General features: G+C 32.1%; 2 long non-coding RNA genes across 2 annotated transcripts; both read left to right on the top strand.

Annotated features, from left to right (window-relative positions):
* Positions 1 to 412: 412 nt before the first annotated feature.
* On the top strand, positions 413 to 6,447 carry LOC127719064 (uncharacterized). Its single transcript, XR_007990145.1, has 6 exons — positions 413 to 437; positions 1,850 to 1,950; positions 3,126 to 3,230; positions 4,355 to 4,450; positions 5,275 to 5,766; positions 6,259 to 6,447. It is a non-coding gene; the product is annotated as an uncharacterized LOC127719064 (long non-coding RNA).
* Positions 6,448 to 7,500: 1,053 nt separating this feature from the next.
* On the top strand, positions 7,501 to 10,517 carry LOC127719062 (uncharacterized). Its single transcript, XR_007990144.1, has 3 exons — positions 7,501 to 7,661; positions 9,045 to 9,150; positions 10,364 to 10,517. It is a non-coding gene; the product is annotated as an uncharacterized LOC127719062 (long non-coding RNA).
* The last annotated feature ends 14,681 nt before the right edge of the window (positions 10,518 to 25,198 follow it).

The following is a 25,198-nucleotide window of genomic DNA, read 5'->3' as shown; positions in this document are numbered from 1 at the left end:
ATTCACCGTAGAAGTTTAACTTGAATTTAATAAATGAAAAAAAAATCACAAATGTAGGAAATGTTCTTAAAATATTTCTATTTGGTGTTAAAACAAATCATGATAAAAGTTCAACCAACAAACTAAGATTTGAAAAGTTTCGGTTGAATAGTTCTAAAGGTATCATATAAAGGAAAACGGGCAGACCGCTGAAATTTACCTAAAATGTCTGTCGGAAAATTTTGTTAAAATTTGCATGGTATGTTCACACCAAAACTGCGGTATGAACGTCAATTTTAATTTTATTATAATAGTATCTTTTTTTTTTTTACAATGTTAACATGTAGATTCCGTTGTGGTAAACATTCTACCTTGACACACACTGTATATACTTCATTTATTTATTCATTAATTCATTCATCTAAAATTTCAGATCTGAAATGCTGTGAAAATAATGAGTAAGTAGAAAACACATACAGATGGTTAGAATTTGATATGAGTTTACACAATAAAAAATATTGGTCGAAAAATAGAGAATAACGAGCAAATAGGCAAATAATAACAACTGAATATATAATTAAAAACCAATCTCTATACTGATTTAGACAAAATTAAACAGAACATCTTTAGGGTATAACGAGCAATTTTAAAAAAATGGGTTAGTCTGTTTCTTCTATAGATGTGACGTATTAGAAATAACAAGAAAACAATGTTTGGGGATATAACTCTTACAAAGAAAATTATTTGGCTAAGCGGTGTCAGTTACATAAGCGTATAACTGTTCGATACCATACACCAAATATCAAAGCGATATCTTGCTTAACAACAAAATAGCAAAAAAGAAAACAATCACGCTGAAAAAAACTAAATAAAAACCAAATGTTCAGAGAACAAATGACGGTCTTTTCCTTTAAAATGCACATATTATGATGTGAAGATAATAAATAGGGTTTAAAATGTCATTTCTAGTATCAGACAATAGCTTTCTTGAAGCTGATTCCAAAAATATATGGTTTCTTTTAACTTTTGCTTAAAATAAGGATATGATTGCTACTTAAAAAATGTCACTTCTGGTTTCATATGATAGGTTGAAATCAAAATTTTGAACATGACCTCGAACTGTAACCTTACATTCTTTACCGTGGACCAAGGACTATATGCCTCTATAACTTCTGGTTTACCGGTTACAATTTCATTTCACTTATTTCAAATACAGAAGGGTAAATACCTCTCATATGGAGTCTCCAGAAAGCGTCGGTCAAAAAGACGACTCTTACAAAAAGTGTTCGAGGGAACGAATCTTACAAAAATGTGTTTGGTTAGGTGGTGCCAGTTTCAAAAGCGCATTTACTGTTCAATATCATATATCAAATATGTAGGCAACATAATTTGAAACACCAAAACAGTTCTAAATAATTTAATGATTATAATAATCTGAACAAAAGCACAGAAAAATGGATAAACCTAATTATCAGAACAAACGCAAAAGCAAAATGTCTTTCCACGGAAAAGTAGAAAGACCTAGTAATGGGATGCTAAAATATATATTATAGAGATAGAGAATAATGGCATACAAATTTAGAGAAAAAATAGCATTAATTTAAGCATAATTACCCAATCGATATTTGAATTTTTCATTATACATGATAAATCATACGTATGTATGAAGTCGTTTTAATTGTAAATGTGTTTTGCTCTTCAACTTTATTTGGCTTTTTTAACTCTTTTTGATTCGATCGTCACTAATGAGTCTTTTTTAGTCGAAACGAGCGTCTGGCGCAAATACAAAAGTCAATCCTGGTATCTATGATGAGTTTATTTATTGTACTGTTAATCAAACCATGTGTTATTTTATTTGTTTTTTATAAAGCATCGATGTATGTTTCCCGTTTGATATACCTGCTGACGACAAAGATTTTACCCCTGGATGCAGAAGTTTTCAAAGGACTGAAAGATCCCCCGATATAACAAGTAACATATTTGCAATATTTCTGCACAAGACTTCATCTAAAGAAAATCGAAGTTATTCAAAACAGAAAGCAAAATCAAAAAAAGAAACTAAACACAGGCAGACAAAGAGTCAACAGTGCCTTGCCATTAAGAGCTTTTTGAATGAAACTACTGCTTAAAGTGCCATTCGTAACCACATAATTATTCTTTTGTTTTCATTTTAACAAATTTTAAATTGTTTACTTTTCTATAAATATTATTTTCATATACTGAGCCAAGGTTTGTATACAAAAATTAAAAACAACACTTTATAAATTCACTGCGTTCAAAGCGCTTTTCTGAATATACATTCATCAGGAACACTCGAACCCGAATATTTGGAAGTCAAGGATGTATATGAACCTAAACAGTTATATATGAGATATATTACCAAAAAGGGTCTTAAAAAAAAGCCTAATCCATCTGAGGTCAACTTGCGTGAGTCAGTTTAAACTTTAGTTCTTGATAATTTTTATGACTGTGCTGATGATACTCTCGGGAAGGGACTGATAGTCCAGTAGCAGTGGTATTGAGCCAGTGCTTTATGGGGAAAAAATGGGGGATGAAGCCTATGGTAAATTCCGTAGAACATGCGCCCTTAGTCCACATTATTGTGTGACGAAACCTATTGTCAATTCCGTAGTATTTTATTGTTAATAGAAATGTTTTGCTATTGTGATATCGACAAACTGACAACGTTACTTTGATAGAGTCATTTCATATGTAGTTGGTATAACTGGTTCAACATAATTAAATTAAGGTTTAAGTTAAAATTTGAAAGCTTTATTGCTCATCTTAATGAAAATGTTTTTCTTATTTTGGCCATGCCCAATATACGCATACCACGGTTTTGTTCCCTTTTCAGTTCATGCGATTCTCTAGGTTATTTTTGTTTGGCCTTAAATTTGTCACTTCTTAATCGAATTACAGGATTTGTACATCGGTAAACAACTGTCGCCTTACACATGCTAAAAATAACATTGGAAACAAGTGATTGTTTGTGCCTTTAAATGGTGAATGCTCACCTAATCCACGCACTTAAGAATATCCAACAAATACGTCTGCTTTTCCTGTGTAAATATCTGTGTGTATGAAACTAAAATGTATTTGGTATGCAATTCTCTTCCGTATAAGCGTGATTTCTCCTTTCATTTCAGATTATAGAGAACAGATCAACGATGTGACATCATACATTGATTGCAGCCATGTATATGGTAGTTCTGATGCACAGTTAGCAACCCTTAGAGATACTACGGATTCATGTAAGTTTTTAAAAGTACAGAACTTAACATGCATAAATGATGGTACTTGTCTAAATGTGGCCGCCTAATTCTGTCACTCATGAAAAAAAGAATAATGTATGGATTCTCATATCTCGTTTCCTACGCTATTCAGTATAAATATGAATTAAATGTTTCATAAATAGCATGCGCCCAAAGCGTTAAATGAGCGTGGAATATGTCTATAAATATCTGCATGTCAACATAATTATGTTCTTCAACAAAACAAAAAGATTCTATGCAATATAATTCCACTTAACATAGATACAGGCTTACACATGTTGAACGCCAAAAGTGAGTTTCGTCTAGAAAAAAACTCATTAGTGACGATCAAATCCAAAGAATTAAAAGGCCAAATAAAGTACGAAAATGAAGAGCATTTATCTTCGTTAGCCAAGAGTTTCGACCCGACCCGATCCTCTTCACCCTTTGCAGATTAAGACAGTATCTGTGTATACAGCGTAATGCAATGTAGTGAGAGATGACGTCACGCCCACGTAGACTACATCATCATTGACCAATAACACCACTTGTACTCTTTAGTTCGGAGGTGTTAAAAAGTGTCCAGTGTTTACAGATTTCGTTAAACAGAAACCTCATATATACACCGGCATTCAAACATCTGCACGACGAAAATACTCAAGAACTTTCAATAAGTTGTTTAAGAACTTCAAAGCTGACACTAAATACCGCTCAATGTTTTGGGGATGAAGACCATTTGCACAATCTGCACATAACAACTGTTTATTGTTACATGTTTTTTTTATTTACACATTTACCATTTTTAAGGACAATTTGATTGAATGCCGCTAGGTACAACTTTGTCCAATGGAAATCATTTCGTCATTGATCACAAATTCTTACTTAATCCGCCTAAGTTGAAGAGGAACGGGTCGGATCGTTACCCTTTGCTAGCGAAGATGAAGAGCATTGAGGACCCAAAATTACAAAAGGTGTTGCCAAATATAGCTACAGTAATATATTCCTTGGAGTTGAAAATCCTTAGTATTTCGTGATATAAATGATTTTTTTAGTAACAAATGTATTCAATAGGTTGACAAAAGGAAAATAGAAGCTGGTACATATACTACTTTTTTTATTTTCAGCACTTTTAAAAACTTCTCCTGGAAATAATTTACCTGAGAACGTAAATGGATCTTGCGTAAAGATAGACCCAGTAGCTGATTTTTGCCAATTAACGGGTAAGGAAATAAATAGTATTCCAAAATGAAATGTTATGTTTTTTCATATCGAATGATTGTGTTATCACATATCATTTCATCAGAAGAAATTGGTTGAAGTAGGGTGTAATTGTTTAGATTTTGTTTCTTCCAGTGATCTTTAGTTCGCCTCTATACGAAATGCGTTTTGTTGTACGTGTCCATGCCTAAATTTTACAATAGTGGGGCAAAATATGCTTTTGGTGACGTAATAATTAACACACCAGAAGTAAGAGGGTCTGGTTTAAGTTTACAGAATAGAGAATAAAGACCAAATAATATAAAGAATAGAGAAAATGAGCAAAACAATAAAGAATACGGAATAAAGGGTGTCCAAAAAAATTTAAAAAAAACAAATTTGGAAATATAAGAATTAGGTTATACAATACTGATTACAGAAATGAATGATGTACAGAATAACTCGAATAAAGAAATCAAATAATTGCAGAAAAAAAACGGTTAAATCATTTTCATGAGAATTTTAAAAGAATAAGCATTATTTTTAAAGACAAGTAAAAATACCATCAAAATTTAATAACAAAGTGAAAGACCCCTCATCCAAACCCTCAAGTAAAACGGTTGGTTATTAGATATAAGTGTAAGGGTTCATAAATCAATAATTTTTTTCTAATAGAAATAGGTTGAAAAACTGCAATTTATCAAAAAAAATTTTGTTAAAAATAGTATTTGTTATCGTCATGACAATAAAAAAAAATTTTGTTTGTTCATGAGAGACTGTGAAATTACAAAATAAACTTAACTAGGTGTTTTTTAAAGTTTCATCTTATTTATTTGTTTCAATGTAGGAGATTCAAGGACTGACCAGGCACCTAGTCTCCAATTAAACCATCTTGTTCTTGTAAGGGAACATAACAGGATCGCTAAATTACTGAAACAAATCAATTCAGAATGGGGAAATGATAGAGTTTTCGAAGAAACACGAAGAATAGTCATAGCGGAATTGCAGCACATAACATATAAAGAGTACCTACCTGCCATTCTATCTCCACAAACTATGAAAAAGTACAAGCTTAAACCCCAAAAAATGGATTTGATGACTGTTATAATGATAAAATTGATGCCTCTGTAAGGAACGCTTTTGCAGTAGCACCCTTTCGAATGGGACATTCCCAAGCGATGAGGGAGCAGTCATTGCTTGAAGATGATTACAAAACTATCACTACTGAACTTCTTGCTGACAACTTTAGGGCTCCACATCTAATTCAAACAAATATGGGCGAAAATGTTGAAGATTTCATACGATGGTTAACCTTTAAACCAGCTAATAGAATTGACAGGTAAGAACTCTTTGTTAAATAGGCTCTTTCGTGGTTATTGCAGCCATGTTGAAAGGGGAGGGGATAATTTTCATAATGGAGGTGAAAATGTTTTATAGATACGGAATAACATCATTGAAATAGACAAGTTCCTTGAAAGCATGCATATGATTTCCCGTAATTTCTTACTATTTCTACCTCTTTCAAAAATATGTCCCCTATTGAATATAATATTTTCCAAGTGGTATAAGTATTTAAACTACTGCGATCACCAGCCTGTCAACAATTAGGTTGTGAGCTCTAGCCCCGCACATTTCAGGTGTTTGACTCCATTCTTCATTGACTTGAATTGCCAGTTTTCCTGCAGAAAGTCGATGGTTATCTTAGGGTCTTAGGGCACTCCGGCTTACTCAACTGATAAAAACCGGTCGCCACGAAAAGCGCACACTGCTGTAAGCGGTGTTAAAGTACAAAAACTCAATCAATCAATCAATATAATATTTTCAATTACAGTTTTGGAGTGAATGCAATGCGTAACAAGCTGTTTGGTGGAGATACAGATTTATTGTCCATTAACATACAAAGGGGGCGAGATCAGGGCACACCAAGCTATAACGACTGGAGGGAATTTTGTGGACTGGAAAGGCTGAATTTTAAAAACTTTAAAGTTCCTAACGATGTTGAAAATGTCCTCAAAGAATTATATGCGTAAGTAATTACATGAGAGAAATGTAACGTTATTGACGAATTGAAATAATCGATAAAAATGATAACAATGAAAGATAAAATATACACTCGGGACCAACGCAGGAATTCGGAAAAGTTTCAACAGCCGACAACCTTGCTTCGGCAATTTGAATTGGAGGTTGATTTCCTTTTGCTTTTGTTAATATGTTCCTCTGAGGGAGGACTTTTAGTTGGAATGGAATCTTTATTCCGTTTTGCCATATGATTGGTTTCATTACAAAACAAAAGGTCTGCTATTAAAGGGGCAGGAGTTTTTTGGGATTTGTTTCAATATCTACAAACACGATGATGAGTTTTACGGTGCTCTTAAGCTATTAACATCATTGTATTTGGTATTTGGTTGATGCTTGTCTAAACGGAATTCATACAATATCGACTGTTAATGTGTTTAATTATTTGCTGGAACATATATTAAAAAAAAAACAAGTACATTTTATATTTCCAAGTTTTCTCATTTTATGTGGAAATGTTCTTTTCCTGCTTGTTTTTTACGTCTTTTTCATATCAGTTTGGGGTTATCTTTCTATAACGTTTTATTGTAGTTCTGTTATTTCGTCAAACACAACTGACAATTAATATAATTTCCATCATGATGCAACAATTAATTTCGTTATTTGAATGTTTTTCAGCAAGTGTATTCATTCGTCACTCGAATATGTCTCAATAGGTTATTTTATTAAATCTTGTATTTCGTTGTTTACATAAATAAATAGTGTAAAAATAAAAATCATAGGTAGAACAACAAACTGCAAAAATCAGAAGCCAAAAGAAAAACGACGAAAAGTGGCACAACAGTCCACGAAACACTACACAGAAAACCAAGGTTCGTGTATCTTGAACCATTTCAAAACTGAAATTGAAACCAGATGCTCCGGAAAGGTAAACATTTGATGTATCACTAATGGCATATGTTTTGTTGGTCCTATTTAAAACGATGATGATTCATATCCTTTTTTTTATTTTTTATTTCAACGGTTTTTTTTTTTAATTTTCATTGTTAAGTTCTGCTGACGATGTCGATCTGTATGTCGGTGGACTTCTAGAGAAGTCCAAGAAAGGACGTGTTGGAGAAACATTTGCATGTTTGATTGGTAAACAATTTTATCTGACAAAATGCGGAGATAGATATTGGTATGAGAGGAGAGACTCAGATTTTGGCTTCACAAAAGGTATGAGGCTTATTGTATTCAATATGGATTTGTGTTAAATGTGTGTATGTTTGAATAGGATTATGATCGAATGATATGGATCTATGTTCAGTATGTGTGTGTTGATTTATAGTCATGGTAGAATCATGTGGATCTGTGTTTAATATGAGTATGTTAAAATATAATTACTAGTATGGTCCAATCATATGGATTTTTGTTCAATGTGTGTGTTGAAGTGTAATTATGGTTTAATCACATGGATTTGTGTTCAATCTTATCGGTGTATGTTGAGATATATATGATCGACACATATGAAGTGCACCCATACCTTAAAGTGATAAATTTTAAGAAATGTTCGCTTTGAGCGAAAAAAACTTCTGACTCATAACTCCCTACCCCCATAAATTTACAAAAAGAAGCATTCAATTCTTAAATGAATCTTAAATTAATCAACCCATAGATGAACAGATGCGGGTAAATAAGATAAAATAAGGAACTGTTGAAAGCAATGAAAAGCATGGAAAGGGAGATCTAGAAAGTTTACTTTTAAAGATGTAAGGTTTTTTTGGTACTGATATATGTTGGGGTAAATAGTAAATACGCCGCTATGTCTTTCGTTCATACTTTAAAATAGATGATACGTTACTATACTTAACAACAGTGATATTTCTAATTGTATTTTACTTTTATAAAAAAAAGTGAAGATACATGCATGCTTTACACAACACGAAATGAATATGTTTGTTAACACCACAAATCCGATGGAGAATCATTAGCAGTCACGATAATATATATAAAGCAGTTAAAACAAGGATAATACATGTGATACGGTATGGGTTTTTCTCATTGTTGAAGCCCGTATAGTTGCTTATTATTGCTTACATCAACTTCGTTTGATCTTGAGTGGATAATTGTCACATTGACTATCATACCTCATCTTCTTATAGAATTATCCGTGATTTTAGTAACTCTTAAATTCTTCTAAGGTGTTTAATTTTTGTCAATTTAGTCAACTTATCCGAAATAAAATGGAAGGTACGTTTACCCAAGCTGTATTTGGCAAAAACTTTTAGGAATTTTTGGTCCTCAATGCTCTACAACTTCGTACTTTATTTGGCCTCTTAAACCTTTTTTGATACGAGCGTCACTGATGAGTGTTTTGTACACGAAACGTGCGTCTGGCGCAAATACAAAATGTCAATCCTGGTATCTCTGATGGGTTTATTTAAACAATATCAGTAGGCCCGAACGAATCAAATAATCTGCATTGTCAACCAGTTATATACCGTGGGTGGTGCGATAGTCATACAGACAAAAAAATAAAATCATCTATAATATATATTTACGCCACTCATGTCATTTGTTGTATAACTATAATGACAAGTATGTTGATTTTTCTTTCAGCACAGCTAAATTCAATCAAAGAGATAACAATGTCCAAAGTGCTCTGTGAAAACCTTGAATTGGATCGCATTCAAAAGGAGGCTTTCGTCCAACCCAAAAACAAAAGGTAAATTACGAATAAAGTAAACTTTATAATATTCCAATAGTCATAATTCCAACATAACTCAGTATGGAATTCGAAATCATACAAACACATTTGACGGATTAACTTTATGTTTACAAAGCAAGTGAATCAAAGGGCAAATCAAAAACTACTTGCACTACATGAATACCTCATTTTAGTTTGTTCCATGCACATTTATTTGATGGTTTACTTTGTTTCGTTCTTTCAATCTTTATAAAGAAAGAGAAACAATACTACAGAAATTCAAATCAAAAATAAACTGCCAATGCCATGGCAAAAACATAACAACAAAAAAACCCAAAAGAAAAAGCAAACAAAAGTACAAAAAAACACAACATAGAAAAGTAAAGAATGAGCAACACGAACCCAATCGAAAACCGGGGATGATCTCATATACTCCGGAAGGGTATGCAGGCCCTGCTCACCACATGGCGTCCGTCGCGTTGATCATTGTAGTACAAATCCGGTGATCAGTCTAAATCGGTAGGTCAAATTCTATTGTTGTATGACATTTATTACAGTATTTTCTGTCTTTTCTATGAAATTTGATTGCTTGCTTTGTATCGTCTTTCCTCGTTAATATTTAACGTAAGGTGTCATTGTAAGATAAATATAACTTAAACTAGACATGAAAAGTACCTACTGCTTTAAAATAACAGTCGTAGTACACCGTTAAAGGTGAAACAAATCCAACCAGTAGCTGAAATATATACATACAGTCAAGTGGTACGCCAAACAGATCAAATTTGAAATATAAATGTTATAATGAGAGGCATATTTGGCGCAAATACAAAATTTTAATCCTGGTATCTATGATGAGTTTATTCACAATGCACAAATGCAGAAAAAAATGTATCAAACACGTATAGTTTGATTAATTTCGATATAATCATAAAAGGCAGGAATGCTTAACGTATCTTATGCGGGTGAAGATATTAACTGAACACAAAGTGTTTACACCAATCCGAAATTCTGAGACAGATTCTAGCGAAATCAACAAATTTATCCTAACGAAAAAGTATGTAACTTACTGTCTACATGTTATATTAAAACCGCTCAAATTTGGGAAATTAGAAATCTTATGAATAGAAATTTTGCACAAGATTAAACATGAGAAATGACTATTACACAAGGTGAAAGTTCAATATATTCAAAATGTACATGTATGATAATCTTTAATATTGTCTACTTATAGAAAACTGAAGAAATGTAGGAATCTGCCCGATTTGAATTTAAATTTATGGAAAGAAAATACTGTCGACCAGCAAACATATTAACGAGATATCATGAAAATTTTAAAAGAGTATGACAGTAGCACGTGCAATTTTTTTCGCGCTACCAAAACTGTTCATGAGTCAATTTGTAATAAAATTTGAATATCATTGAAATAAATCGCATGATAATTAACAATTTGTCAATGTTATAGTTTTTCATTAACAGTGCAATTATATTATTCATTTTGTAGCTTTAATTTCATTTTGACTACAAAGATAACTTCATAACTAAATTATACGTAACTTTAGCGCTATAAGGATCATTTTTGAACAATAAAACAGAAACAATTATTTCTTGCAATTCAAGTATATGGTAATGATTAAAAAAGGAGGAACTCCATTGAAACTGACAAAATCAAATGTCATAAACCAACGGAACGTGTACAGAACAGCTATCATATTGCTGGCTTGGTTCAGGCATTTCCTAAGAAAATGGTAAGCTTAGTCTGTGTTTTTTAAGCTTTTTAAACCTCATACTGGTATGACAGTTGTTTAAAGAGAATGTAGGACAGAAAGTCATAAGACAAAAAGTCACAATTCAGTTTTCAGTTTATTTTCTTTGAATAAGAAAACAATTATTTTAAAATAGATATAAGAAGATGTGGTATGAGTGCCAATGAGACAACTCTCCATCCAAGTCACAATTTATGAAAGTAAACCATTATAGGTCAATGTACGGTCTTCAACACAGAGCCTTGGCTCACACCGAACAGCAAGCTATAAAGGGCCCCATGTTTGTATGTTAATTGAACTGGTATGTGTAAATAAAGCCTGTAAACAAAATTTATTGAACAAAAATGAAAAATGATCAAATATTTGTTTGGAAACAAATTTGGTAGGATGGTTTCATGGTGCAAAGAAAATATATCCTTTGCATGCATGATTAAAATTTTCATTTATCAATGGGCACAAACACTTTTCTAAACTGTGAAATGAATATATGTAATAAACGGGAATTATTATAAGAACTTTCTTTTATATAGTTAAAAAAAGTAAAAACAACGCTACGTTGACTGAAAAATTAGCAAAACAACGTCACCCATGTTTCAAAGTTTTTTACAAAAGAGGGTGGATTTATCAAGAGAGAGGAAATATACTAAAAGGACATTCAAAGTCGAATATGAACTGAAACCGCCATGGCATTAAACATTAGACCAAAAGCCAAATAAAACACAAAACACAATATTAAAAATCAAAAGACTGAGCAACACAAACCACGCAAAACCGGGGGAAGATCCCAGGTCATCCTGAATGATAAACAGATACTGCTGAACATGTTGGACCCGTTCTGTTGCTCATGTACGCACACACCCGGTGATAAGTCTAATTCGGTATGTCACATTCCGGGAAAATAGGGCTTAATTGTGGCTACGACAAATGAAACATATCCTTCGTCATCTATGAAACATATATTCCATAATGGCCAACTTACTCGTGATGGCGTCCTTAAAAAGTACGGAGGGGTAAGGTCAACATCAACCTTTGGAACACTTGGATTAATAGCCTCATTGTAAGCAGCAACCATCTATCATGGAAATCATGATAGGACATATAAGCCCTGGAAAATCGTATCAACTGATATAAAATATATGTTTCAGTCATTATTCTGGCTTTCAAAATAGCTTTACTAAGGGTAAGCCTCGGTTCACTTTTTATTTTGAATTCCAAATTTGTGCTGTTTGCACAACTGCATGAAATGATGCATTTAATATGAAATTAAATGCATATTTTATGCATATTAAATTTCAAATTGAAAAAAATTATATGCATTTACTTCACTGGAAAATTTCTAATTTAACATAAGTTTAAACTAAATTTAATAAAGCAAATAAATTCCCAAATTTCAACCTAGTTTAAAGATATTTTTAAATCTGAATAAATTTCAAATTTAAAGAATTTTAATATAGATTAAATTTGAATAAATTTCAAATTTCAAGAATTTTTAATATAAATTAAATTTCAATACATTTTAAATTTAAAGAAATTTTAATATAAATTAAATTTGAATAAATTTCAAATTTAAAGAATTTTTAATATAAATTAAATTTTAATAGACATAGAATTTAATTAGAATTAAATTTCCAGTATAATAAAAAAAAAAAAATTCAAATAAATTTCAAGATTATTTATGAAATATTTTTAAATTTAATTATATGTGGGTTTTTTTGTTTTTTTTTTACTTTAACTCAAATATCTGGTTTGGAAATATCTTATTAAAGAAAAAACCGAAATAAAGAAAAAAAGGAAAATTCAATGATTACAACTTTGAAGCTATTGAAACAAATCATGGATCCTCCAACTTTTCTTATCCATATTTACAAAGTATAAGACTTGAAAGGCATGGATTGTTCCTCTGTTTAATAACAGTAGAATAATATTTGTGGTTTCAAATGGCAATGTGCAAATGTATGATTTGTCAGTACCATTGAAGCCTGTAAAGATAAAACTACAACTATAATCCAAAGAATATAAGTTATTCATTTGCAAAGCGAAATACCAGTTTGTAAGTATGTCTTTACCTATATGTAAAAAATGCCAATGTCTCTGAATTTATATAAGAACTTAAAGGTTTAGAATTTAAGACATACAAATAACACAAAATCTAGATTTAATCTACAGGACAAGGCTATCTCTATGTGTGATTTGGATTTTTACAATATATAATACAGGAGATAACAAAAACTTTTGGACAAAGCATAATCATACACAACAATTACTTGTATTTTCTTATTGTAATCCTGTCTTGGGCATAGTTATTTTTATCACTTCTAACCAGGTTAGAATAATAAAAAAACAATTTTGAATTATCTCCCTATGTATATACTTCAATAAAAGAAACAAAGTCTTTATCAAATTAATTTTATTCAGATACTGACAAAACAGAGTTGTTTTGATTATCAATAAAAAAAAAAACAACTGTCAAAATGTTTGTTATATCAATGAACTACAATTTTACTATGCAAACAAATATAAAAATACACTTTTTTTTAAAATAAGTTCAGTTCTACATCAAATTCAAACTAGTTAATAAAATAATGGTATGTGGCAGAGCAACATGCTAACTAGTTAAGTTTGCTTGTTTCAGAATCATTACAATATAACAAATAGCAAACATAAGCAATTTTTTTCAAGTTTGGCATCATAAAAATATTTATGAATAATCTTCCTTGCTAGCATTATTTGTCAATCTAAAAAAAACAAATACATCAAAAAGCAAAAAGCAAAAAACAAAAACAACAAACATTAACATAATTGCTAATTTCAAAACCAATGTGCTGCTCAGACATTAACTAATATTTTATTGGATCTCATCTCATATGTTGTATGCAAGTCAAAAATAATTAAACATAAAGTAAATTTTTCAAATATGTACAATTGAATTAATAGCATACAAAAAAACTTTTATCTACAAAATTATATGATTTCAAGCACAAAATTATCAAATATTAAATGTACTAGGACAATTGAACGAAAATAATAAGTTTATTAATATGAATTGTTCATGAATTCTTAAATAGAAATAACATTTGGTAAACTGTTAAATATAAAAAGTTATCTCCCTTTGACCAAGAGATATAAATAATGTGGTAAAATCTTACATGGAAAATCTAGACAGCAAATACAAGAGACACTCAAATGAGCCACACCCAAATTATTATTCAGCATTTAATTAATTAGAAAAGGTAAAAGAAAGTTAATTTAAAAAAACAATATGTAGGTTAACCAAACACAATAACATAATCTGATGACACAGATTTGTTGCACCTGTAAATAATTTTGATAGTAAAATGCAAATGTTAAAATTAATTGGCAATAATTTATCAAGTAAACTTTTTGTAGGTATTGAGAGTGGACGCTTTTTCGTGTGAAATACTGTCCTTTCTATGAAGGACACTTTTTCATATGAAATATTGTCCTTTCTTTTTCACATCTGTGGACACGATTTCATAGGTAAATATGGTTCGGACGATATTTCATAATAACATTATGTCCGTGGACACAATTTACTACGAAAAAGTGTCCGGTGGACATAATTTCATGGCGGACAATATTTAATCCTACAATTACGTTGGCGTCAGATCCTCTGATGTCAAATATAGTTTTGTTCAAATCTTCAAACCACAATTAGTTTTCTGTTTATTGGAAAATTGGGAAAGTATAGGTATAATTTGCTCTTTTTCATCTGTTTCCGATAAAGAATCTGGTTCGTTCTTTGGACTTTCTCTTGTTTATGTAGTATAATCTTCCCCCTCACTCGTGTTTATATAGTTGTATTGCATTGTCAATTATTGATTTTGTGTGTGAGTGTATATCTATACACTTGTATTTATTGTGATTGTATAGTTTTGTATATATACTTACTCTAATACTGCTTGCGTACTGTGAAATAAGGTGTAGATTGTATTAATTTCATTTTCCTGAAAACACTGTGGAGAATACTAAGGGAGACGACTGTAATACAGATTTGGGTTTATCCAATAATGTGTCATTTCTTTGTTTTGCAGTCACTTCCTGCATAACAGTTTTAATTTCATTTTCTTTATATCCTCTTTTAATAAGGCGTTCAGAAATTAACGCGTATTGTTTTTGTAAATCTACAGGATCGTTCGTACACCTCTTAAAGCGAAGCATTTCTCCTTTAATCATGCCTCTGAAAGTAGAGGATGGATGGCATGAGGACCTCTCTAAGTACTGATAATTTTCATTTTTGTTTTTTTCGGAATGTCGTGAGGTCTAAGATGCCTGTTTCTCTAAATCTTGGGCCTTTGAATACCAACACATCTAAAAACTGCATTTTAGTTTGTGATTTCTTGTATGTGAATTTTAGTAGTGCATGCTGCTGTTAGCATGTTCAAAAAAATTAGCTTTTTCATCATCTGTACCTTCATTGTAAATAATAAATGCCATAGTCCCTAAACCTATTTTTCGAAAATACTGGTACAACTGTGTGCGTCAGATCTTCTAATGTCATAGTTGTATCAGATTTTTTTTCTGATTTGTTTAATTGTGTCTTGTTTGTGTTGATCATTAAATAGTGTTCACTTACTTACGATAAAGGAATGTGTTGATAGTATAATTGTACTACTATTTGATGTCTAATTGTCTTCGTATATAACTGTTTGTCATTTGAGGTCGTGTTTATATAGTTGTATTGCATTGTCAATTATTGATTTTGTGTGTGAGTGTATGTCTATACACTTGTATTTATTGTGATTATATAGTTTTGTATATATACTTACTCTAATACTGTTTGCGTACCGTGAAATAAGGTGTAGTCAGTAAAGTTTCTGTTGCAGTTTTGTGCGTCAGATCTTCTGATGTCAAAGTTGCTAGCAGGGAAAAATTTTGTCCGCTAAGACTAAGTTTTTTGCGTGTTTTAAACGTTTGTTTCGCTTTTACTTTAATCTTATTAAGTAAATCACTCAAAATATGAGTAATAATTGGAGTAATTTTGACGGAACAGCTCCGCTCGGATCGTCCCTGCTGAAAGCAAGTATTGAGTCTGCAGCTTTTGTGAACGGATGGAAAAGTGAGCAAAAATTATAAACGTTCATATCGAGAATTTTTGGAAAAGCATTGAAGTTCTATAAGAACAGGTCATACACGGTACAAGCAGACTACGAAAAATTGTGCAAACTCTTTAACGACCGATTTGATTCAGTAAGCTATCCATGTCTCATTTTGGAAAATCTGGAGAACATCTTCCAATATCCAGATGAATTATTGGACGAATTCACAGACAGGATTGAAGAGTTGGTAGAAGGGGCATTTCAAAATGAATCAGAAAATGCAAAAGACCATCTGGTTATGAAATACCTCACTAATACTTGTTGTGATCAGGAAGGGAAAGAATTAGAGAAAGTAGTCGCCGAAGGTTCAGTTTATGAAGCAAAACGTTATCTTTGTATATTAGGTAAAGTAAATGAATATTTAAAGCTCCAAAGTTTATGGGAACCAAAAATGAAAAACAAAAGAGATGATATCAATTTAAAGATTGAAAAGACCGGAGACCATGATCCAATTGTAAGAAGCCAAGGAACAGATGAAATTGTTGATTCAGAAGAAACAGTTAGAAAAGTACATAACGATGAACCAGAATATTATACCCCATCTAAAAATTTGAGTGAAGGAGAAGATTATACTATGTAAACAAGTGAAAGTCCAAAGAACGAACAAGATTCTTTATCGGAAACAGATGAAAAAGAGCAAATTATACCTACACTTTCCCAATTTTCCAATAAACAGAAAAGTAATTGTGTTTTGAAGATAAACGAAAGAAAAGAAAATGCCACAAATCAGACAGAAACACCAAGGTTAATAACCCGAAAAAAGCTCCATCTAATGATTCAGTCAATTGTCGACGAAAATAACAACTTGGATAAAAAGATGTCATTAAACAGACGGATACCGATACTGGAGGAAGACAACAATCTCAGTGCAGATGCTTGTTTACAAAAATACGACAAGGTCAAACAAACTCAGACCAAACATGAGCGAGGGGAAAACAAGGACACTAAAAATGAAATAGAAAGAAATTCGTACTCGAAAAATGAAATAAAAAGAACATCATGTCTATATCGGTTAAATCATCATGAGTTAGAATTGCTGAGTGACATCATTGACTGCTTCGCTCCAACTTCTGTTTATCGTTCAGATAAATGGCTGACTTGTGAACTGAAGAGTAGAAAATATCGATATTGGATAACACCACCAATGGTTGATGGAAGATATACAGGAGACGATGTTGATAAAAGAGAACGACAGATTGCTCTTCAAGGAAATAAACACTATTTCATAGAAACCATGTATTACCACCTGAAAGAGCAGATTTTAAAGACAGAACAATTCATCCAAACGGACGATGAATTATCCCGGAAAGATGTCCGTCATAAGAGAAAGAAGACGAAAAATCAGGGAACGCAAACAACGGATGATTTGCAAATGGAGTATGATGAAGAAAAGAAATTTAGATACCAGTTCGCACATACGGAAAAAAGACAACCGACAATCAATGCAAAATGTGAACATGACATGGACATACATATAGAAGAACATAACATAGGAAACACGGGGAAAGCAATTAAGCATAACAACCTGATCAATGATAAATGGGAAACAGAAACTGAAAAGAAACCACACAAAGAGACTCAATCATCCCTGACAAAGAAAAAGTATGTTGTGCAGAAGATAAAATTTGAAAGACGGAAGTTGATCAAACTGAGAAAAAATAAAGATACACACGTAAGTAACATAATTCCAACCACTTCGAGAACACTTATACGAAAAGAACGACTTGATGTGCAAGCTCTACAGAAAACCAGTAGTAGGTTTAAAAGGGGACTTCAAACAAAGCAAATGAATAATAGAAAACATTGGATATCAATGGGGAAATTAGTAAAAAGTCCGAACAGTTACAGCACTGACATCAACAATGAAAGTTTGATAACCGACACACAATATAGCGTTTCTTCAACCATTGATAAAGATATCGTTTCATAAAAATTAGGTCCGTATTTGCTACCTGACTGTTTGTATATTATAATGTTGTCTTAAAATTTTATTGTAAATATGTGCATAGTTTATATTTTGTATTATTTATATTGAATGCACTATAATATAATGTCATGTACAAAATCTAAGCATCGGAATACTTGTACGTCATTTGTTTGGATTTAAGATCTATTGCGTTTTAAGGATGTTCGCTCCTCTTGTTTTTGATTTTTTGTCAGATATTCGGAATCCTCTGGTTTTATCCATGTTTTCCATTAAGAAATTTTGTCCACTAACCCCTACTTTTCTTTTCATAATTTTATTACATATAGTTTAAAAATCCATATTTGAAAATCTTATAAAATCCTTGTTATTTTTTCAATGTTTTTGAAAGAAAAAAGGTGCCAATGTTAAATGTATGAAAAATCTAGAGAGAATCATTTCCCGCCAAATTTTCAATGGCTTATATCTCGTAAACAAGCACACGGACCCTTCATTTTTTTCTGCTTTTTTAGTTCCTTCATTTATATACTATCAATTTATGACAGTCTTTCAAAAAGCTTGTTATTTTAAAACAGAGTAGCAAACATCCTTAAAACGTAACTATATTTCTATAGATGTTTGCCACAGGACATTAAGCAAACACCAGTCAATCAATCTGTTACTTTAACTTTGTGTGTATGTATATATGTTTACGATAATTTCAGCTTTACATTCGTTAATGTTGGATTAACTGTACATTTCAGTTAATCATTTTATTCATATGGAACATTGTCTGTGGAGCTTTCTCGTCTCATAGATTGTTTTTCTTCAAAGAATATTTCAGACAAAACTTTATGATGATGACTCTGACTGTGTTTATCCACACCAAAAGATACCAAGTAGTTTATAAACAATACATACCAGAATTTACTGTTATCCGGTTCCATTTGTTGGACTGATTATTTACCATTTCTACTGGGACAAGTATTTATTAGTTTATAACTGACAGTTATTATATGAAATCATTACCCAGACTTGAATTCATAATTAGCATGTGTTTCGGAAGAACATTAGATTTGTGCTCATTTCTATGAAAAAGGGAGGAATGTAATGAATGGCTAAATATAGAACACTTATTCGGAACCCTCATTTACGTCATAATTGGAATTCCCGGATTTCCCTGAGTTGAAAGTCAGTCATTAACCTAGTTGTAATCCTGATCGGACGTCCCTACTTTAGACGAGCTATCAGTATTGGATGACTATGAGATTTAGCAACACATCACTTTTATCAAATATTTAAGGGGAGATAACTCCTAAGAGATACTTGCTACTTAATATCATTTCAACATGTAACTTTTTTTTTTTGGGGGGGGGGGGGGGGGGGGGGAATGTCGTTAAAGTTTGGCGGAAAAAGAATAATTTTACAAATCTATACTATTGATAGCCTTCTTAGTTCAAAAATATATGATTGATAAGGACTTTTATGTTTATAACAAGTGGTTGCTAAGGACAAAAATCATTGCTAAGGAAAAAAATATTACTTCCAGTATCAAAAATGCCGTATCTACTATTCATAGCCTTTAAAGTAAAAAAAAGAGTGATTGGTAAGGACTTATATGTCGTCGCTAGGGACAAAAATGTCATTTCCAGTATATTAAAAATGTCACATTTATATTATTCATAGCCTTCTAAGTTCAAAAATATATGGTTGCTGAGGTGGTTTATGTCGTTGCTAGGGACTATGACACTTGACCTTGACCTGACTATGTAGATAATATTATGCTGAACATTTTTGCAATTCAAAGTTTCTTTCTATTTCTAACCTCGTTTGAGATATGAGCAAAAACATCTTCATTTGGACCCCGGGAAACAGTTTTGGTGCTCTTGGTCCATAATGGTTGGTCCAATAATTTTGGACCAAACATAACAAATGCAGATCTCTATAAGACACACATTTTCTTTATTACATTTTATCAACCATCTTTTACGGTTATTGAGTAATGCCGATAACAAGCTACGGTCAAAATCTAGGTTTTGACCTTGACCTTTGACTTTGAGGCATTTTCAAGGTCACATAAATTGGTGATCATTGGTGAAGATCGTAGGTTGCTACAACTTACCGTTTCTGAGTTTAAGTGGCCAACCGACATCGGTTAATTTTCAAAGGGGCATAACCCTACCAATGAGTCGTTGAATCTTTTCGATCCAAATTTAACAAAGTACCAAGGTCTAGTCCTGAACAAATTCGACCCTTCGGTTTTTTCTACCTATTATGGTTACGGTTTTTGAATGATAACAAAGTTTTCGGTGTTAGGGGAGAAAACCTGTATAAAGGATATCTTACGGCATGGTGCCCTAACCACAAGATAGCTTTTGGTCAACCGATACTTGATACCTAATATCATTTCAGCATGTCGCGTACTTTTTTTGGGAAATGTCGTTAAAGTTTGGCGGAAAGAATAATAATAATCAGAAGGAATACAGTAAGGTCTTTCCTTATAGTGAAAGGAAAGATCTTAATAAAAAAAAGAAACGGAGGAAAAGCAATATGTCACCCGACATTGTCGATCGGGTGACATAATAAATATCACTTTACGTAGCCAAAATTCTAATGTAGGATGGTAATGGTGAGACATTTTCAACTAGTCATTATCATCTGACATTGACAATATCTTCATGCCCCAGAGGTCCGGTTCCGTTTTAGGACGAAATCTTTCTCAGTTATCATACATGATAGGTCAACAGTTTTGGGATTCGTTGCAATGAGAATATGATATGTTGTATGGCGTTGGTCTCAATTTCAAACCTGTCATGTCAAGTCTGTTTTTCATGACAAAAAATACTACCCGGAATGGTTCGACGAATGTATGTCCATCTGGGGTGTTATATGGTCCTAACATCAATTGTACGATGTAGTCGCCAGGTTGTGTTGTCTAGATAAGGTATTGGTTTTTTTCAATAGCTATACATAATTGGCCAACCAATATTGATTCAATGGGTATGTATTTCCATTTAATGTATGGAATATTGTCGACCTTATTTTCACGCTTCAGTGGTGAGGTTAATATTTGGGGAAGAAGTATGTTCCGCATGAACTATACATGATGGGTCAATAACAGTTGGTGTGTCTTTTAGTTTCAAGTAGTATTTCTTCATTGGAAGTTTGACATATGGCCTAGACTGTATGGGTAAAAAATGAAATAACAAAATTACGGAACTCAAAGGAAAATTTAAAACGGAAAGTCCCGAACAAATGGCAAAATCTAAAGCTTAAACACATCAAACAAATGGAAACAACTGTCATATTTCTGGCTTGCTTCAGGCATTTCCTTATGTAAAAAATTGTGGATTAAACCTGGTTTTATAGCTAAATCTTAAACTGATTTTGTTTTATATGTGACAGGGTCAAACATAGTGGTGAATAGAACCACCGATCTTCGGTAGGAAAACTGACAATCCTTGTCATTTAAGATTGTAGTCGAAACGTACCTGCCACTAGCCGGATTCGAACTCACAACCTCAGTGTTGATAGTCTAGTGATACAGTCGGCCACCGAGGCCCCTCTACACAATAACAAATAAGACCAATACCTGCGTCGTTTGATTGAGGAAACATGCATATTGAAGCATAACTTATTATTTTCTAGATTATTGAATCCAGGAAACATTGATGAAAATATTCCTTGTACAATGGATGTCGTAAATTTCATATTTCCTGCAACAGAAGCCAAGAAAAGTTTGAAATAGGAAATGACTGCACGGAAAATGTCAAAATTGGTTTCACAGACCAAATATAAAATCATTCCCTTCAATAGAAGCCAAGAACAAAATGATGAATTGTTTCTTGTACAAACAGGGTTGTAAAATTTCGGAAAACAGGAAGTATCTGTAGACGCTGTACTTCAACATTATCAAGCAGCAGACAAAATACAACGTCATTCCCTTTCATATAGGCGAAAGTTTTCAAACCAAAGGTCTTTCGTATGGACGAACGGACGGAGTTTGGCGGTTACTTAACCTGTTTTTACCGCTGGTGAGGCAGGTAAAAAAAAGACACAAAGTATCTAACTTTAATTGCAGATACAAAAAGCTGGTTCAAGTCCAAATTACAACTAATGAATAAATCAGGTATCCCAGACTGAAATGTCAATCAATACATTTCCAACGGATTCAGTGTAAAAATGTCAAAAGCAGTCTGATCAATGCATGTTCATATGCAATCCAAAAACATAGACCATCTCGAGTTGATTTTTATGAATAATTTAGACCGGTGGATCGAGGTAAATCGGCGTAAATGACGTCATTAAATATAAGCATTGTGACATAGTAAATTTACTCGAAAATACACGAATTTGAAAGTCGTCTATATGTGTCGATAGAATGGAGTGCCTTTTTTAAAAATGTATAACAGTACAAGTTATGTAATGTTTAAATAAAAAAAAATTTAAATACCGATTAAGACAAAATTATATAGTCATTTATTCGAAATGTTAAGTGTAAATAATGCACTAGAACTTTTTGAGAGCAAATGACTTTAACACTAAAAATAACAATAAAAAAAGAGTAGGCTATCAAATTTTATAAACGACAAAACAAATATGATACAAGGAGGCAAATACTATTAACTAATTAATTTTCGCGAGCAACTTTTTCGTGAGTAGAAAAATAACGTGAATATAAATCGTTGCAAACTAGAATTTTTTATATAAATACATAAAAGATAAGAAAATCGTGAAAATAAATCCCCGTGAAGTCGGCTAAAAAGGACTTCGCGTGAAATAAAGCATCCGCAAAAAATTTACTGGTTTATATATAGTATACAAAAATATGGTAAGTCCGCAAAATTTAAAACATTTAAACACAAGGATAGTACATGTAACACCAGTTTCTCCTTGAGGTTAAAGTATTACGGTTCAACTATAATTGACAGTTTCAAACATTTAGGACAAAATTAATGTGACATCAGTTTACCGTGGTACAAATCCCGTTAATGCAATATAAAAGAGACTAATCAAGGTCACAAACAAAAACTGACGGAATCGCTACAGACGAGCCATTACAGCGAGCGAGACTTAGTACGTCGACAAGGTACGCGTCTTCTGTTAGGCATGCACCACCAAAATACGAATCAATACTCAATCAGAATGTCACTATCTGGAATTAAACAAAGCACGTTCTGTCAAAAAGTTTCTGAAAAGTACATTTTTCTAAAAACACCTTTTAAATTTTGCTGCACTCTTTTTATGCGGACTAAAATTCAGTTTTTTCAACATAAACGTTTATAATTCTTATCCTGAACTCTAATCCAAATTAACTACTCAATAAAATCGACGATTTCGAAAAGGTCAGCAAGGTCAATGAACATCAATGTTGGGGATAATATGAATATTTGCACTTCCTAATAGCAAAATAGCTATGAAATAAATGCTTAAACCAGTTAATTCAGATATTTATTGCGATTTATTTTCCAATGGACATAAATGTTCGATTAATAATTGCCATCAATCATGCAATTAAAATTTTTAAATGCGATTTTAATTTTTTCGAAATCTGTCCTATCTCAATTTTTGTCTCGCCTTGACAGTCAAAAAGCGAGACATAGGTATGCTGTTTCCGGCGTCGGCGGCGGCGTCGTCAACAATGTATTAGTTTGTGATAAGGTCTAGTTTATGGTGAACCACAAGTGGTAGGTCAATCATATTTGGTATGCATTTGAATTAGCATTGGCACATCTCATTTCCATGGAGATTATTTGGCCCTGTCCCCTCAGTCATGGTCTACTGACTTTAAAACTTTTGCTTGTTTTACATGTATTAGTTTTGTGATTAAGTCAGTTTATGGGGAACCACTTGTGGTAGGTCAATGATATTTGGTATGCAGTTGTATAAGCATTGGCATTCTCATTTCTCATTTTCATGGAGATTATTTGGCTTCGCCCCCTTAGTCATGGTCTATTGACTATGAAAAATTTGCTAAGTTAACATGTATTAGTTTGTGATTAGGTCAGTTCAAGGGGAACCATTTAGGGTAGACAAATGTTAATTGGAATTCAGTTGTATAAGCATTAGCACATCTCATTACCATGGAGAATATTTGGCTCCGCCCCCTCAGTCATGGTCTATCGACTTAGAAACTTTTGCCTAGTTTACATGTATTAGTTTGTGATTAGATGAGTTTAAGATGAACTGCTGTATTTGGTATGCAAATGTATTGGCATTTGCAAGTATCGTTTCCATGAAGATTATATAGCCCCACCCCCTCTTCATGGTTCATTGACTTTGAAACTTTTACATAGTTTACAAGTTTTTGTTAGTGTTTAGGTTTGTTTAAAGGGAACGACTTATAATAAGTCAATGGTATTTGCTATGCTGTTGTATTAGCTTTGGCACATCTCATTTACATGGAGATTATTTAGCCATGTACCTCAGTCATGGTTCATTGGCTTTGAATATTTGCATAACTTATGAAACATGTTAAAGTATTGCTATTTTAATTTCAACATTTGCATAATGAAAATTACAAAAGGGCGAGACATATCTGTGTGATAACAGTTTATTCACAATAATTTCTGAATTTACAATTATATACAAGTATGAAAAGTGTACTGTTATCAGTTCTTATTTCTAATAATGTGTTATATGCTACGATCAAAGAACTTAATAAGTTTCTTTTGCCAGCTGATAGAAAGCCAAAAATTTGTATTTCAACTTTCACAAATTTTGAAAATACATGTCGTATAGTAATACATATTTTCTCTTCTTTACCATTACGCAACGAAGCTTTGACTTCTCTTATCCTTTTGTAATTTATTTTAGGGTGTTGTAATTTGTAAAACGAATTGCAAATGATGTTGAAAATCAGTATGACGACATAATCAGGATAATACTATTTTATGTCTTCTATGATTGCTACAAACAAAATATATCGAAATTTTTCGGAATCGAAAATTTTTCCTAAACAATTTTCCTTAACATGAACTTATATTTTCTTTTACTATAACAAAATTTCATAAGCTTATCCCAAAATAGTTTATTGACCAATTCTGTAATCGACCCTTCCATTAGAGATCCAATGCTACGAGCTACTTTTCTTAGGAGGGACATAAATTTTCAATGCCTGTGAACATCAAGCAGAAAGAGAAAATTTATTTGCGCGATGCGTAGAATAATTTTTCAAATCTTTTAATAACATAGTACAATATTTTGCTTAGCTAGAATCTTTAGATGTCTTATTGTCTATATTATTTTGAAAAGTGAATTGGTTGAAACGCCTGAATACCCCT

The sequence above is a fragment of the Mytilus californianus genome, unplaced genomic scaffold (assembly GCF_021869535.1).
Source record: "Mytilus californianus isolate M0D057914Y unplaced genomic scaffold, xbMytCali1.0.p SCAF_10, whole genome shotgun sequence".
NCBI lineage: Eukaryota > Metazoa > Mollusca > Bivalvia > Mytilida > Mytilidae > Mytilus > Mytilus californianus.
This window is presented reverse-complemented; position numbering and strand designations above follow the sequence as displayed.